The 17,729-nt window shown below is 39.3% G+C and overlaps 1 long non-coding RNA gene across 1 annotated transcript; it reads left to right on the top strand.

Moving 5' to 3' along the window:
- The first annotated feature begins 1,086 nt into the window (after positions 1-1,086).
- LOC116570551 lies at positions 1,087-17,382 on the top strand. The gene is made up of 3 exons (XR_004277470.1): positions 1,087-1,278; positions 8,870-9,002; positions 16,999-17,382. It is a non-coding gene; the product is annotated as an uncharacterized LOC116570551 (long non-coding RNA).
- Positions 17,383-17,729: the final 347 nt, after the last annotated feature.

Raw genomic sequence — 17,729 nt, 5'->3', positions numbered from 1 at the left:
TTAAATTTCCAATTCCTGGTATTTAATAGGTAGACATTAAACACGTAAAAAATAAATGAGTGAGAAAACATGTACTGAATGAATTCTTTTCTTAGATGCTATAGACTTACATTGTATCTGTGAGGACTCTTTATATTGTAAGCAAAAGAAACTCAAATTAGTTTAAGTAAAAATGTACTTCTTGGTTCATGTAATTAAAAAATCTGGGAAAGTCAGGCTTCAGGAGTGGCTTGATTCAGGGTTCAGACCAAATGGCCAGAAGATATATATGAGCTCTGTTTCCTCTAGGTTTGGGATTTATCCACAGCCTAGCTCCCCTTACATAATTGAGGTGGCTACAGCAGACACTCCTTCTACTATGGCTTGAGGAAAAAAGAATGTTTTTTTTCCCCCCAAAACCTATACAAATGTCTTATTCAGCTCTAACTGGGTTCTGTGCTAATCTCTGGACTAACCCCTGTGGCCAAGGGGCTGGGCTAGGCAAATTGGCTCAGGTCTCAATCCTTTTCCATACAACAATGGCAAAAAGTGGGAGAAGAGGCGAATGCCACAAAGAAAAATTAAGGTAAAATTGTTGCAGAAAAAGAATATGGATGCTTGCCAATCAAAGAGCAATTTTCACTCTATATATCCAGTCCCATAGGGCCAATTCAAGAGAAAAAATAAACAAAAACTTTTTAAAGCTTTAGCAGCCATATCCAATTTTTGTGAACTAAATCCAAACCCTAAAGCAAAATGTACAGTCAAATTTAGGCTCTAGGTTTAAAAAGCCCTAGTGAAGCTTCCATTTCATAAATCACATGGTTGGGTTTTTTATTGTCAAATATTATTTTTTATTACAGTAGACATCAGATGTGTCATTCTTTCCTTTGGTCTAGGTGTATTTTCCCTTGCAGTAGTTCACAGTTTTATGATTTGGGAAATTGTGTTAAGGCCCATGAGTAGAGAATTATAAGTTTCCAGCCACAGATCTGTGCCTCAAATTGCTGACCGGGGTTTTAATCTTTTTCTTTTTCTATGACAAGTATCACCAATTGGGAAGGAAAATAAATCAGAGCTAACAAGAAGAAATTTTTATCTTTTTAGCAGTAGTATGAAAATTCTTTTCTGGAGAAAGATGAATAATGTCAAGAAGAAGTGTTGGGAAGCATGTGTTGGAGAAAGTCCGGGTGGTGTACACAGGTCCCTAACATCCAGAAGAAAGAAGGCACTTTTAAAATATACGTTGGAGAGGGAAGTGGAGTCAAGCAAAGCCAGCAGAGGAAGAAGGAGATCCAGGTAAGCAGAAGTGAAGAATTTTCCCAAAGATAATCTTGTTTTTGTGTGGAGCAGAATATAGAACTAGTGACATCATATTCCTTTTCCATCTCTCTTAAGAAGTCTTTAGTAAAATCAATAGTGTTCATAACTCTTAGGTACAGGAGATTTTAGGATGCATTCCAAAAGGAGCTGATGAATTCTTCAAGGTTCATACAACTTTCTTCTATAGTTATATATGATAACAAAGAAGTTAAGTGTAGTTAGGAGTCAAGAGAATGCCCAGAGTAATATTATCTGTAAAAGTCACCAAGAACTAGTTGTCATGGTAAAGAGTCTTTATCAAAAGTTAAAGGCAGATAGGACCAACCCCCCCACCCCCACACACACAGTTTAACATCTAAAACCATTTGAATAGAGTTCATAGGTCAGGAACATACCCAAAAGAGAGGATAAAAACTTGAAGCAAGTCTTCCCAAGGTGGACTATTTCCACTTCAGAAATATTTGTTTTACAAACTGAGTAAAACCATTAGGACCAGCCTAGTACACCTTAGAAGAAAAGAACATTGAGAAGATGGGGACTCCTTTCTTCACCAATGGTAGTGTCAAGACATTAGACATGTTCTTTGTCCTCCTCCTTGTTCTTTTGCTACTTTCCAGATAGTGAGAAGAAAGGGAGAAAAAAATTCTGTTATAGAAGCCACCTCTGCCTTTGTACCTTATTAATCCATAATTATCCAGGATCAAAATTGTCTGGTGGCTAAAAAACAAAGACAAACAAACATCTTTGACATAAGTTTCGAAATTTAAGTTCAACTCAATGAGCATTTGTCCATATTGGAGTATTTTGAAACATCTCTCTAGATAATTGCACCATATAGATAACCACAACATCTTTCCATCCACTTACAACTTAATTCATCTACAAGTTGGAGAGAAGTCAACTTTGAATCTAGAGTACTGAAGACAGACCATGCTGTCCTGTTCTCAGTTCATCTTCAATGATGAGTTTTCACTTTTCCTGTGGAGGTAAAGTACTGCCCAGGAAAAAGAAATGAGCTGGGTTCTTTCTGAAGTCATTGTTCCTTTGTTTGTTTCTTTTCTGTTTCTTTCTTTCTTCCTTTTTTCCCCCCCAGTGCCCTCAAGGTATTGCAGCTTTAGTCAGTTTTGCACAGAACTCTGGGCTTCAAACACAGTTTTCCTTTGGTTATCTCTCTAGACGGAGAATTAAGGCTACTTCTGCCTCTGGATTTGGGGATAGGGCTTAACCTTCTCACAAGCCAGTTGAAAGTCACTTCAAGAGAGCACTACTCCAGCAGTCTTATTTGTGTTCCCCACGAAGAAATTTCATTTCATTAAACTCTAGACTTGCCCCTCTCTCAGCAGGGTCAGGAAAATGTCACCTGCAGCACTATTCCTCGACTGCACTAATGTCACCAATGTTTGATTTATGGCAGCTGAGTCTTTGTGAACCTTAAACGGGCCTTGCTAAGAAATGCCTTCTTCCTCTGAGATTAAGGGACTCTGATAAAGAGCTGGATGCGTGTTTGTGAGTGAGAAATGGAAGCCTCCATCCATCATGTATACTGGGACTGGCACATGTGGGCCAAGGGAAGCTGCTCTTTTAACAAACCAAGGAATTTTTTATAATTTGGTGTCTCTGTGTATGTGTGTTGCACATTAAATCTCAAGCCTGAGATTCTGTGTTTGTGTTTAATAGACTTTACTTTTTAGAGCATTTTAGATTCACATCAAAACTGAGAGGAAGCCTCAGAGATTTCCCATCTACAGCCTGCCACCACACATGCGTATACATAATATATTTTGATAAACAAATCCTGAATTCTAGCCCTAGTTATCTCAGATAATTGACCAAGAAAAATATGAAAACAACTGTGGGGTATGGCGTATGGTTCCTGGGACATTGAACCCCTCATTTCAAGGCCATAATGTGTCTCTGATGAACATGTTTATTCAGGTTTCATAGATCCCAGGCTTTATTTTGGCAGAGTACCATGCCTGGACTTAGCACTTTTAAATTTCAGACAGATATTAATCTTCAAGATTTTGGAATGAGAAATCAGAATTCATAGATATTTTCAGGTATGCCTAAAATCATAAGTTATTCTTAAAACATATATCAAATATTTCTCATACTGTTTACTTGTTACTATGAATATTTACGAGGTAATGTAAGAAATATTTTAGTATCACTTACCAAAAAATATAATCTGTGATGAATAATCGAACACTGGAAAACACCAGTAACATAATTAAGATACAGTGTTCAAATAACAGTTTCTGTGTCTCCTAGCAGCATTAAGAGTGAATTGCCAATTAAAGATTAATTTTTCTTCTAAAACTTTTTTCTTTGAGCACCACTCATAGGATTTGTATAAACTATACTGCCCATATAAACTTAGTAACATTTATTTTCATGCAAGCATAACTTGTGCTTACTGATATTAAATAAATTAAATATTTGTAGTATTTATTTTGATGTATGCAGCTAGACAGTGATACACATTCTGACAAATGGTCAATGACCACAAGCAGGATCAAGAGTTTAGATCTTGACCTCTCTTTTCCATGTATTTTTCTTTCAGTTCCTAGAAACATTGATTATCACTTGATTCCATGTGTCAGTGGATTCCATGGAGCCAGTAATATCTCCAAATTAGTTGCTAAGCTTTAATTCTCACGAAGAATTATAACACTTTCTCCTATTTTCCCAATTTCTCTTGGGATTTGATTTTTTATTGGGATTTGACATTCAGAAAAGTATAAATTTCCTAAGTAATGTCAGGAAGGAGTTCCTGCATGAACACACTATTTGGGTAGTGTCTGTTTTCGTCATTATATGTAGAGCAAAGCCTTGTACAGTTATATAATGTGACATATACATTCCCCAAAATTGCTGTGATGTACAAAGTCATGCAAAAAGTCACAGAACTTCTGTGGAAGAATAGAGACAAGGATATAACACTCAAAAACTTCATCAATGACATACAAAAGAAAGATAACCAAATAAAAGAGTAGCACAATTTTATGCACAGTTAAATAATGAAGATATAAAGATACTACATATAATATACAATAAATTATATGAGTACTACATATAAATACCACGATATATATGACCCTTTACTTTGAAAAAGACCTAGATTTGCTTCTGGGGTTGGGCACTAGAAGAGTTGAAGCTTGTGAGCTATGGAAGTAATGGAAGAAAATGGACTGGAAATAGGATGAAAGACGTAATACCAGATGTGTATGGGTGTGGCTCATAACACACAATGAACTCTGTTAATGAGTCGATGTTTGAGGAGTGTGTGTGTATGTGTGTGTGTTGTAAATCTCTATGCTTGGTTCAGCTAGGTACAGTTTTCCGCATTTACCTAGTGTTACTTGCCCATAAAATCACACATAAGCAAAGGTGAAATTCATGTTATGCTCAAATTGTTTTTGATTATATCAATCATATTGGGACAAATTTAAGTGTTCAAAGCAAGTGTTCGAGCAGAATTGGTTGTACATGTAGAATTAACTGAAGTTGCTGAGTGAAGGAAATGTTTCTCTAGGCTCTTCTCCAGTTATTCTCAAGTTATGCTTTGGGTCGCAGAGATGCATTCCTTCAGTGGAGATACTCATCCCATGGGTGCACAATTGGGTCAAACATGTACTGACAACCATGTCCTTGATTTCTCTTCTTTCCCTTTTTTCCTCAGTCTGAAGAATCAGAGAGAAAGCGTATATGTGGCCAATGGGAAGCCTGCTCTTGGGGTATAATTTGAAGGGATCCCAAAGTCCTGATTACTTAAGAATAACAGTCCTGCCAGCTTCCTACAGTAGCTTGAATCATTATTATTTGGAGACAGGTCCTTCCTTTTTTTTTTTTTTTTTGGTCAGGAGAGGTATGTGGCACTGGAATTGGGCATATTAGTACTGTCCAAAGCACTTTATGGAAATATTTACTGGATCTACCTAGCAGGGAAAACATACTTAATGGTAAACATTCTTCTTTTTATGTATTTAAAGTGCCTTATATATTTTTATGGATTATAAAAAGTAGTATTCTATCCCCTCTTGCAACACTTCGATGCATTTCCTTCTAGTCTAGGAATAGGAAGAGAAGAAAATGGAGCTGGTCACATAGTAACATTTCTTGCTGATCTCCTTACTTTTTTCATGAATGTAAGGACTAAATGAAAGTAAACTTGAGGCAGCTAAGCACATGGCAACTTCAAAATAACTCCTTCCATTCTCCTGGCTGTTCTTTGTGGTAGAGCTTTACTGCCCATGATGATCTAAACTTTCCAACCAGCTATGGGCCTCAGGTGGCTTTGAATACAGTATTGGTTTGGCAACTCAGGTATTGGATTTATCATCTCAGCTCTTGAATTTGGCTTGTACATTTTACTTGGCTAGTTGTTGAATTTCTCTCTTGGCTTTAGGAACTTGGCTTCTACTAGTTTCCCAGCTTATGGATTTAGTGTACGCATAGACTTGGTTTTGGTTTTAGATCATGCCTTTGATCTGAGTGAACTAACCAGCACCATAACCAGTTATGAGCTACCTGACTGACTGATTGGGGTGGGTCGCCAACCAGTTCCAGTGTTAAAGGAAGATTAGCTAATGAGGCCCTGTTACCAGGGACAACAGGTTTGCCATAGGCACCATAGCAAAGGACCCTGGGCAGCCTCAGGATGACATACACAGCCACCTAAGGTCGGTACTACAAAGCTTCTGACTCTCAGTACTTCCTGAAGTCTTCAGCTTCCGAGCTCCATGCTGGCCTCTTGGCTGGGAGTAGGAGGTAGGGCAAAGTTTTTTTATTGTGCTGTTTGGTGAGTCTACCACCTTTGCAAAAATACTCTAATGTCTATTGACCAAACTGCTGTGATTCCTTTGTCTAAACCTTATTGGGACCAGATCCTTCTGGGAGATCTCTGCCACAAAGTACCTCTAAATATGGCCCAAACTAATTGGGAGTTCTCTTAATTCCTCTGCTACTCAATGGACTCCTAGTCCCTAGGGAGTAGATGTCACTCTCTCTCCATGGCTATGACTTGTCTACCTGTCACATTTAGACTCACAGCTCTGGGACTGAGGAAATTGTCCAAGGCTGAGGTGGATTGATCTTTGACCACAATGTTATGTTCAATTAACATACAATGGTATCAGGGACATTTTATAATCCAGGTTTGGTAGAAATATTGTGGTGTGCTTTGGTGAGTAAGTCACAACAAAAGCATGATAATGATGATAGTGAAATCTTGTGTTTGTATAGGGCTATACCGGTACAAAATATGTCCATGTTCATGACTGCATTTTATAAAACTAAGGAATAGTCAAAAGGGGATGTTAATGCTCAGGTGACATGCCAAAAGATGCACAGCTGGAGGAAAGGGATCCAGGTTTCTGAGTCAGGTCTTCTGATTCCTATTCCAGATTTCATTCTATCATTGCATATTGTATTAGACTATTCTATCAGCCCTTAACATTAGGATGAAATTATAAACTGAAGACCAATGCAATTTCTGTCCTTTAGTGTACTCTGGCACAGAGTAGGTAGCCCTGTGGGACCCATAAAACTATTTAAACTGGCTTACTCACTTAAAAAAAAAATCTTATCATCCTTTTTATTCTAAGACTTCATTTTAGAAGTAGAAGGAACAGTAGTCATCCCATTTTATACATAGAAAGATTGAGGCTCAAGAGACTTAAACCAGCCTATAAGTGGGAGGACTGATGATTGAACCCATTTTGTGAATTCCCACTTAGTTCTGTCCCTTACCTTAATCTATCTGGGGGTTAGCAACCATTTTCACTGCTTCATTCCTTTGTACTTTCTTCACTCTATCCACAAGGCAGACTTAGTGTAGTTTTAAAGGGCCTGAGGGATTTTTCCTGGGGTAGTGCCCTAAACAAGTCTAGATATTTTGATAAAAGGATGTCAGTTGGCTTTGACCTTTGCCTGACAGTGAGGTTGGTAGCTCATAGTGTTGCATGGTGAAGCTGGCCAAAGCCTAGACCTCACACTAGCCCCCAGGCTATTGTGGGGCTGTGTATGATTCTGTCTTCCATTTATAGAAAAATATTTTGCTCCTTTTCACCATGCCCATTGCCACGGTCACACTGGTAGGAACTTTAAAACCTAATTCTGGACCTGCTTCTTCAGAGCTAATGTGGGTCATGGATCCCTGGATTTTTGGGACCCAGACACTATCAGAGGATGGATGAGAATGGAGTGGCTCTGCCACTTTATGACCCCTCTTCATCCTCCTCAGACAACTCAACACTTAAGCTTATATAAAACTTTAGAATCAGAAGAGAAATAATAATCCAATAGTTGAGACTATTCATTGAGCAGTGCTGGCTGACTTTCTGGTGTTATGTCATTTAATTCTCTTAAAAACCTTCTCTTGTCTCAGGTGAGAAAACTGAAATTCAGAGGGCTAAGTGACTTGTCTTTGCTCTCCTTCCTTGTGAAGGTGGGTGCCATGATTTAACTGAAGCTCTGCCATGCCAAGTACTGTATTCTTGCCACTACAAAGGGTGGTACCTGGCAGCACTGAAATTTGTGGTAATGGAAAGCCAGGTGCCATGGAGCATGCACCCAGGGGGAAGGGCATGAGGACTGGGGACCTGGTGGAAGGCTGTGAAATTGGGAGCAGGGGAGGAGAGAACAGATCCTTACTCTCTTTCTGACTTAATTCTCCCCCATCAAAGATATTTGGCCTTTTCATTTAGACTCTCTTAGTGACATTTTATACAGGCAAGGGAACATCTTCTAGGATCTCTGAGCTTATGGTATTGTAAGCATGACCTTGTCTTCTGTTACAGTTAACAGGGCGAGCTGCCCACGGTTTATGCTTTGTGGATTTTCTCAAGAGGAATCCTAGTTCATAATATTTTGATGACGTCTTTACAGTTGTCTTTTTCACAATGTCAATTTGCCCCTTGCTTGCCCCTTGCCCAGCAAGGGGCTCTTTTCCATCTCTTGTTCGCGGTGATCATTCCTCTATCATGAGTGGAGACAGACCCCAGCACTTGCCTATGCATACCCACTAATAGTGCTGTTTTGATGAACTTGACTATCAAGCAGTGTCATGCAGAGTCCAACCAAAATGCCTACCTCAGAAGGCAAAATGGCCTGCCCTGGGTGACACATGACTCACTGCAATAGGGAGGGAGGATATTTGGCAACCTGAATTTCTTGAATGGTGGGCTGAAGTGAGAGAGGTACATTTACTGTGTAATTTTGGGAAAGTTTCTTCTTGCACAGTTCCCTTCTTATACCCTCTTTCTCCTTGATTTCTTAAAGCCCTGAAAGTAATTTTAGGAAATTCTAACATAGCATGGGTCTTTGGCTAGCTAAGCCACTTTGTCATAGACTTGGTACTTCTGTAGGCCAAATTCTTCCTGCCTTCCTCAAGAGATTCCTCCACCCTGGTAGGGAAGTCCATGAGAAATCCTTAAATTTCCATTATCCTTCCCTGGCCCATAGCTGTTCCTCCACTGAGTGCAATGTGTCCTTTCCACAGGGACACAGAGATGCCTGGGCAGTGGCAAAACCATCAACAGTTCTGCCTCCCTTTCTCTCTCCACAGCTTCTCCCAATCCACCCTGCCCAGTGTGAAAGCAGAGGAGCATGAAGTCAGACATTTCTGAGGAAGCTGTCCTTTTACACCTGCGGAGAAGAGTGGGAGACACAGCATCACAGATGTCATCAATCAGGAATTGGTATTTATTAATTAATTTATTTATTTTCCATCTCTTTTTTTTTTAAGATTTTTATTTATTTATTTGACAGACAGAGATCACAAGTAGGCAGAGAGGCAGACAGAGAGAGGAGGAAGCAGGCTCCCTGCTGAGCAGAGAGCCCGATGCGGGCCTTGATCCCAGGACCCTGAGATCATGACCTGAGCCGAAAGCAGAGGCTTTAACCCACCGAGCCACCCAGGCGCCCCATCTCTATTTTTTTAATTTTTACTTTTTTATAAACATATAATGTATTTTTATCCCCAGGGGTACAGGTCTGTGAATCGCCAGGTTTACACACTTCACAGCACTCACCATAGCACATACCTTCCCCAATGTCCATAACCCCACCCCCCTCTCCTGACCCTCCTACCAGCAACCCTTAGTTTGTTTTGTGAGATTAAGAGTCACTGTTGGTTTGTCTCCCTCCTGATCCCATCTTGTTTCATTTATTCTTCTCCTACCCCCCCAACCCCCATGTTGCATCTCCACTTCCTCATATCAGGGAGATCATATGATAATTGACTTTCTCTGATTGACTTATTGCACTAAGCATGATACGCTCTAGTTCCATCCACATCATTGCATATGGCAAGATTTCATTTCTTTTATTGGCTGCATAGTATTCATATATATATGTATATATATATATATGTATATATATATATATCTCACATCTTCTTTATCCATTCATCTGTAGATGGACATCTAAGTTCTTTCCATAGTTTGGCTATTGTAGACGTGGCTGCTATAAACATTGCGGTGCACGTGCCCCTTCGGATCACTACATTTGTATCTTTAGGGTAAATACCCAGTAGTGCAATTGCTGGGTCATAGGGTAGTTCTATTATCAACTTTTTGAGGAACCTCCATGCTGTTTTCCAGAGTGGTTGCACCACCTTGCATTCCCACCAACAGGGTAGGAGGGTCCCCCTTTCTTCGCATACTTGCCAGCATCTGTCATTTCCTGACTTGTTAATTTTAGCCTTTCTGACTGCTGTGAGGTGATATCTCACTGTGGTTTTGATTTGTATTTCCCTGATGCTGAGTGATGTGGAACACTTTTTCATGTGTCTGTTGGCCATCTGGATGTCTTCTTTGCAGAAATGTCTGTTCCTGTCTTCTGCCCATTTCTTGATTGGATTATTTGCTCTTTGGGTGTTGGGTTTGCTAAGCTCTTTATAGATTTTGGACACTAGCCCTTTAACTGATATGTCTTTTGCAAATATATTCTCCCATTCTGTCACTTGTCTTTTGGTTTTGTTAACTTTTTCATTTCCTGTGCAAAAGCTTTTGATCTTGATGAAATCCCAATAGTTTCATTTTTGCCCTTGCTTTTATTGTCTTGGCGATGTTCTAGGAAGAAGTTTGTTGCGGTTGATGTCGAAGAGGTGCTGCCTGTGTTCTCCTCAAGGATTTTGATGGATTCCTTTCTCACATTGACGTCCTTCATCTATTGTGAGTCTATTTTCGTGTGTGGTGTAAGGAAATGGTCCAGTTTCATTTTTCTGCATGTGGCTGTCCAATTTTTCCAACACCATTTGTTGAAGAGGCTGTCTTTTTTCCATTGAACATTCTTTCCTGCTTTGTTGGAGAGTAAATGACCACAGAGTTGAGGGTTTATTCCTGGGCTCTCTATTCTGTTCCATTGATCTATGTGTGTGTTTTTGTGCCAGTACCATACTGTCTTGATGATGACAGTTTTGTAATAGAGCTTGAGGTCCAGAATTGTGATGCCGCCAACTTTGGCTTACTTTTTCAATATTCCTTTGGCTATTCGAGGTCTTTTCTGGTTCCATATAAATTTTAGGATTATTTGTTCCACTTCTTTGAAAAAAATCGGTGGAATTTTGATAGGGATTTCATTAAATGTGTAGATTGCTTTAGGTAGCATCGACATTTTCACATTATTTGTTCTTCCAATCCAGGAGCATGAAACATTTTTCCATTTCTTTGTGTCTTCCTCAATTTCTTTCATGAGTACTTTGTAGTTTTCTGAATATAGATTCTTAGCCTCTTTGGTTAGGTTTATTCCTAGGTATCTTATAGTTTTGGGTGCAATTGTAAATGGGATTGACTCTTTAATTTCTCTTTCATCTGTCTTGTTGTTGGTGTAGAGAAATGCAACTGATTTCTGTGCATTGATTTTATATCCTGACGCTTTACTGAATTCCTGTATAAGTTCTAGCAGACTTGGAGTGGAGTCTTTTGGGTTTTCCACATATAGTATCATACCATCTGTGAAGAGTGATAGTTTGACTTCTTCTTTGCCAATTTGGATGCCTTTAATTTCTTTTTGTTGTTTGATTGCTGAGGCTAGGACTTCTAGTACTATGTTGAATAGCAGTGGTGATAATGGACATCCCTGCCATGTTCCTGACCTTAGCGGAAAAGCTTTCAGTTTTTCTCTATTGAGAATGATATTTGCAGTGGGTTTTTCATAGATGGCTTTGATGATATTGAGGTATGTGCCCTCTATCCCTACACTTTGAAGAGTTTTGATCAGGAAGGGATGCTGAACTTTGTCAAATGCTTTTTCAGCATCTATTGAGAGTATCATATGGTTCTGGTTCTTTCTTTTATTAATATGTGGTGTCACATTGATTGATTTGCGGATGTTGAACCAACCCTGCAGCCCTGGAATAAATCCCACTTGGTCGTGGTGAATAATCCTTTTAATGTACTGTTGAATCCTATTGGCTAGTATTTTGGTGAGAATTTTCACATCTGTGTTCATCAAGGATATTGGTCTGTAATTCTCTTTTCTGATGGGATCCTTGTCTGGTTTTGGGATCAAGGTGATGCTGGCCTCATAAAATGAGTTTGGAAGTTTTCCTTCCATTTCTATTTTTTGGAACAGTTTCAGGAGAATAGGAATTAGTTCTTCTTTAAATGTTTGGTAGAATTCCCCTGGGAAGCCATCTGGCTCTGGGCTTTTGTTTGTTTGGAGATTTTTTATGACTGTTTCAATCTCCTTACTGGTTATGGGTCTGTTCAGGTTTCCTATTTCTTCCTGGTTCAGTTGTAGTAGTTTATATGTTTCTAGGAATGCATCCATTTCTTCCAGATTGTCAAACTTGTTTGCATAGAGTTGCTGATAGTATGTTCTTATAATTGTTTGTATTTCTTTGGTGTTAGTTGTGATCTCTCCTCTTTCATTCATGATTTTATTTATTTGGGTCATTTCTCTTTTCTTTTTGATAAGTCTGGCCAGGGGTTTATCAATCTTATTAATTCTTTCAAAGAACCAGCTCCTAGTTTCGTTGATTTGTTCTATTGTATTTTTGGTTTCTATTTCATTGATTTCTGCTCTGATCTGATCTTTATTATTTCTCTTCTCCTGCTGGATTTAGGCTTTCTTTCTTGTTCTTTCTCCAGCTCCTTTAGGTGTAGGGTTAGGTTGTGTACTTGAGACCTTACTTGTTTCTTGAGAAAGGCTTGTATCGCTATATATTTTCCTCTCATGACTGAGTTTGCAGTGTCCCACAGATTTAGAACTATTGTGTTTTCATTATCATTTGTTTCTATGATTTTTTTCAATTCTTCTTTAATTTCCTGGTGACCCATTCATTCTTTAGAAGGATGCTGTTTAGTCTCCATGTGTTTGTGTTCTTTCCAAATTTCCTCTTGTGATTGAGTTCTAGCTTCAGAGCATTGTGGTCTGAAAATATGCAGGGAATGATCCCAATCTTTTGATACCGGTTGAGACCTGATTTATGACCCAGGATGTGATCTAGTCTGGAGGATGTTCCATGTGCACTAGAGAAGAATGTGTATTCTGTTGCTTTGGGATGAAATATTCTGAATATTTCTGTGATGTTCATCTGGTCCAGTGTGTCATTTTAGAACTTTATTTCCTTGTTGATCTTTTGCTTGGATGGTCTGTCCATTTCTGTGAGGGGAGTGTTAAATTCCCCTACTATTATTGTATTATTGTCGATGTGTCTTTGATTTTGTTATTAATTGGTTTATATAGTTGGCTGCTCCCACGTTAGGGGAATAGATATTTAAAATTGTTAGATCCTCTTGTTGGACAGACCCTTTGAGAATGATATAGTGTCCTTCCTCATCTCTTATTATAGTCTGTGGCTTAAAATCTAATTGATCTGATATAAGGATTGCCACTCCTGCTTTCTTCTGATGTCCATTATCATGGTAAATTGTTTTCCACTCCCTCACTTTAAATCTGGAGGTGTCTTCGGGTCTAAAATGAGTGTCTTGTAGGCAACATATTGATGGGCTTTGTTTCTTTACACATTCTGATACCCTGTGTTGTTTGATGGGGAATTTAGCCCGTTAACATTCAAGGTAACCATTGAGAGATATGAATTTAGTGCCATTGTATTGTCTGTAAGGTGACTGTTACTGTATATTGTCTCTGTTCCTTTCTGATCTACTACTTGTAGGGTCTCTCTTTACTTAGAGGACCCCTTTCAATATTTCCTGTAGAGCTGGTTTGGTATTTGCAAATTCTTTCAGTTTTTGTTTGTCCTGGAAGCTTTTTATCTCTCCATCTATTTTCAGTGATAGCCTAGCTGGATATAATATTCTTGGCTGCATGTTTTTCTTGTTAATGCTCTGAATATATCATGCCAGTTCTTTCTGGCCTGCCAGGTCTCTGTGGATTAGTCCCCTGCCAATCTCATATTTTTACCATTGTATGTTACAGACTTCTTTTCCTGGACTGCTTTCAGGATTTTTCTCTTTGTTGCTAAGACTTGTAAATTTTACTATTAGGTGACAGGGTGTGGACCTATTCTTGTTGATTTTCAGGGGGCTTCTCTTTACCTCCTGGATTTTGATGCTTGTTCCCTTTGCCATATTAGGGAATTCTCTCCAATAATTCTCTCAAATATGCCTCTGCTCCCCTCTCTTTTTTTTTCTTCTTCTGGAATCCCAGTTATTCTAATGTTGTTTCATCTTATGGTGTCACTTATCTCTTGAATTCTCCCCTCGTGGTCCAGTAGCTGTTTGTCCCTCTTTTCCTCAGTTTCTTTATTCTCTGTCATTTGGTCTTCTGTATTACTAATTCTTTCTTCTGCTTCATTTACCCTAGCAGTAAGAGCCTCCATTTTTTATTGTACCTCATTAATAGCTTTTTATTTCAACGTGGTTAGATTTTAGTTCTTTTATTTCTTTAGAAGGGCTTTTCTCTCTTCAGAGAGGCTTTCTCTAATATCTTCCATGCCTTTTTCGAGCCTGGCTAGAACCTTGAGAATAGTCATTCTGAAGTCTATATCTGACATATTAGCAATGTCTATATTGATTAGGTCCCTAGCCGTTGGTACTGCCTCTTGTTCTTTTCTTTCTTTCTTTTTTTTGTGGTGACTTTTCCACCTTGTCATTTTTTCCAGATAAGAGTAGATGAAGGAGCAAATAAAATACTGAAAGGGTGGCAAAGACCCCAGGAAAATGCACTTTAACCAAATCATAAGAGACCCCAAATTGTGGGAGGGAGAAAGAGGATAAAAAGAAGTTCCAAAAAAAAAAATTAAAAAAAGAAAACAAAGAAAAAATATAAAAAAGAAAAATATATATATTAGTTAAACTAGTTAAAATACATTAAGAAAGAAAAGGGTAAAAGTTAAAAAAAAATTAGCAGAAGAAAAAAATAAAATTAAAAATAAATCAAATTAACCACAAGACTAAAGAATCATGGAGAGAAAGCCATGAGTTCCCTGTTTTGCTTTCTCCTCCACTGGAATTCTGCTGCTCTCCTTGTTAGGTGAACTTTGTCTTGGCTGGATTTCTTGATCTTCTGGGGGAGGGGCCCGCTGTAATGATTCTCACGTGTCTTTGCCCAAGGTAGAATTGCACCGCCCTTACCAGGGGCCAGGCTAAGTAATCTGCTCGGGTTCACTTTCAGGAGCTTTTGTCCCCTGAACACTTACCATAGAGTTCTGGAGGATGGGAATGAAAATGGCAGCCACTCATTCTCTGGCCCAGAGGAGCTGAGAGCTCGGGGCCCAGTTCCTCATTGCACCTTCAGAGAGAAAAGAGTCCAATCACTCCCGTCTCCCTGGCCTCTGGCTGTGCTCTGAGCTCACCCAACTTGTGACCGGTTCAAGGTAACCCTGAGCTAAGAGCTTACTCCTCGGCTGTGTCTCTGTAGCTGGCTTCCCTGGTCTAATACCTGTGAGCTCCGTGACACTCAGACATCCCTGATCCTTCTGTAACCCTGTGGGACCTAGAGCCACGCTGGCCCCGCATGGGCTTCTCCCTGGTTTAGCCTTGGAGCAATGTCCCTCAGTGGAGTAGACTTTTAAAAGTCCTGATTTTGTGTTCCATTGCTCCGCCGTTTGCCAGGAGCTGGCCCCTCCCCCCGCGGTCTATCTTCCCGTGGCTTTGGATTCACTTCTCCGCTGGTCCTATCTTTCAGAAAGTGGTTGATTTTCTGTTTCTAGAATTGCTGTTCTTCTCTTCAATCTCCCGTTGGATTTGTAGGTGTTTGCAATGGTTTGATAGTCTATCTAACTGATCTCCTGCTACATGATGTTGTTTCAGCCAGCTATTTCTCCGCCATCCCTGGAATTGGTATTTATGACCATAAATTTGTATGATCCTGGTGTAGAGTAGTAGTATAGGGAAGGAAGAGAAAAGGTCTTTAGCTCTGTGCTCTAGGAGTAGGCCTTCTCAGACGGACAATGTGCAGGCACAGATTTTGACACCCTCTTCCCTTCCCATCTCCTGCTCACATTCATTTCTATTTACTATCTTTTCAGCCTCTCAGACTTGCTTCTTTATCACCAGTTCCCTTGAAAGGGGAAACATTTTAGAACTGGGAGGGTGGAACTCACAGGAAGCAAGCAGCAGTTCCACCTAATGCAGTTGGTATTTGGAGCAGCAACAAGGAGCATTTTAGCACTTTGGCAAACATGTGTTGAGTGCCTCGGTGTGCCAGGACATTTCTTTATGTGATTTTATTTAATTCTGACAGCAACGCTGTGAGACAGGACATATTTGTCTCATTTTATGATTTTGAAGCTGAGATTTGGTTATGTGAAAGGGGTTCTCCACCGTTGTACCACCTGTCAGTGTCAGTGACTGCTGGTGACCACTCTCAGCTCTAACTGTCCATTCCTCTACCTGGGACTCCACAATGTCACTGGAGACACTGAAATGTCTGAGACACAATCTCAAGAAAAGAAAATTGCCACAATTTTCACCAGCCATCTGTTTGTTTTTTCCCAGATTTTTTGAGATATAATTGACAAATAATATAAATTTAAGGTGCAAAATGTGATGATATGATACACATATAGAGGAGTGAAATGGTTATGATGATAAGATTAGCTAACACATTTATCATCTCATGGAGTTACCATGCTTTTGTTTTTTGTTTTGTTTTGTTTTTGCCTTTTTTTTTTTTTGGAGTGAAAATATTTAAGATCTATTACACTTCCTAGCAAATTTCACATATGTAGTTGCCATGCTGTATAGAGGATCCCCAGAACTTATCTTAAAACTGAAAGTTTGTACCCTTTGACCATTATTTCGGCATTGCCTTCCCCAGTCCCTGCCAACCACAAATCTACTCTCTGTTTCTCTGAGTTTGAACGTATTAATTAATTAATTAATTCTTATTTAAATTTATTTATTTGTTTTGGGAGTTTGCAAAACGGTGGTTTATTAAAGCACAGAGACAGGACCCATGGGCAAAAAGAGCTGTTGCACCAGGGTTATGAGGGGTGGCTGATTATATAAGATGGAGTTGGGGGATGTAAGGAAAAAGGGAGGTTTCAAAAGAACTTTCATATGCTAAAGAGATAACCAGAGGCCTTTCCATTGTCAGGTTAAGGTTGTTTTCCACTCTAGCAAGGCATTAACATTAAGATGGTTGGGAGATTCCTGGAAGAAAGTCACAGGGGTCCCACCCAGGAGTGCAGTGGGGGGAGATTGTATGGTGTCAGCTTGTGCTTTGTGTTCCCCTTGCCTTCTGTTCCCTCATAATTTCTCCCTGAACAATTTTGACCCTTAGGTTTTTAAGGTTCAAGGTGGAAGGCCTCATCTTCTGTAACTTCCTCCTGCTGAATAAGGGCATAGAAAGGGGAGGCAGCTGAATCCAAAGCAGTCAACGTATTTGAACCTCCTTGAGTAAAAGGGATATCTATCAGCTGGAAGTTATGGCAGTGAAAGAGTCTTGACACTGGGAAGGGAGACACCAGAAAGGACAACAGAATAAGGTTAGTATTGTAATGAGAAAGAGAAATCTGAGTAAAAGTCCTTTGATAGTTGAACTTTGATAATTTTCCTCCAGTCCGGGAGTTTAAAGCAGTCACCAAAGAGATCATTTAAAGCACCAATTTGAGTATTCATGTCAGTTAGAAACCCAGAAGTATTTTGTAGTAACCTAGACTGTATATACAGCCTTCTGTTTTTTAGCTAGTGTAAGTCTCACCTTGTGTAACAGTTAAAACATCTAATCCCGTTCTGTTTTGTAAAGCTGCTTTACATATTTGTATTACTTTAGTGTTTAATAGAGAAATGTTATTTTGAGTGTCATTTAGGGCTTTGACCATGTACATAAGAGTTTCCATGTCTATTTATTTAAAAATATTTTATTCATTTATTTGAGAGAGAGGGAGAGAGCAAGAGAGAGCATGAGAAGCAGGGATAGGGAAAAGCAGGTTCCCCACTGAGCAGGGAGCCATATGTGGGACTGGATTTCAGACCCCAGGATCACTACCTGAGGTGAAGGTAGACACTTAA

Source organism: Mustela erminea, chromosome 12 (genome assembly GCF_009829155.1).
Source record: "Mustela erminea isolate mMusErm1 chromosome 12, mMusErm1.Pri, whole genome shotgun sequence".
In the NCBI taxonomy this organism is placed as follows: Eukaryota; Metazoa; Chordata; class Mammalia; order Carnivora; family Mustelidae; genus Mustela; species Mustela erminea.
The sequence above is the reverse complement of the archived record's forward strand: the minus strand, read 5'-3'. Positions and strand labels throughout refer to the sequence as shown.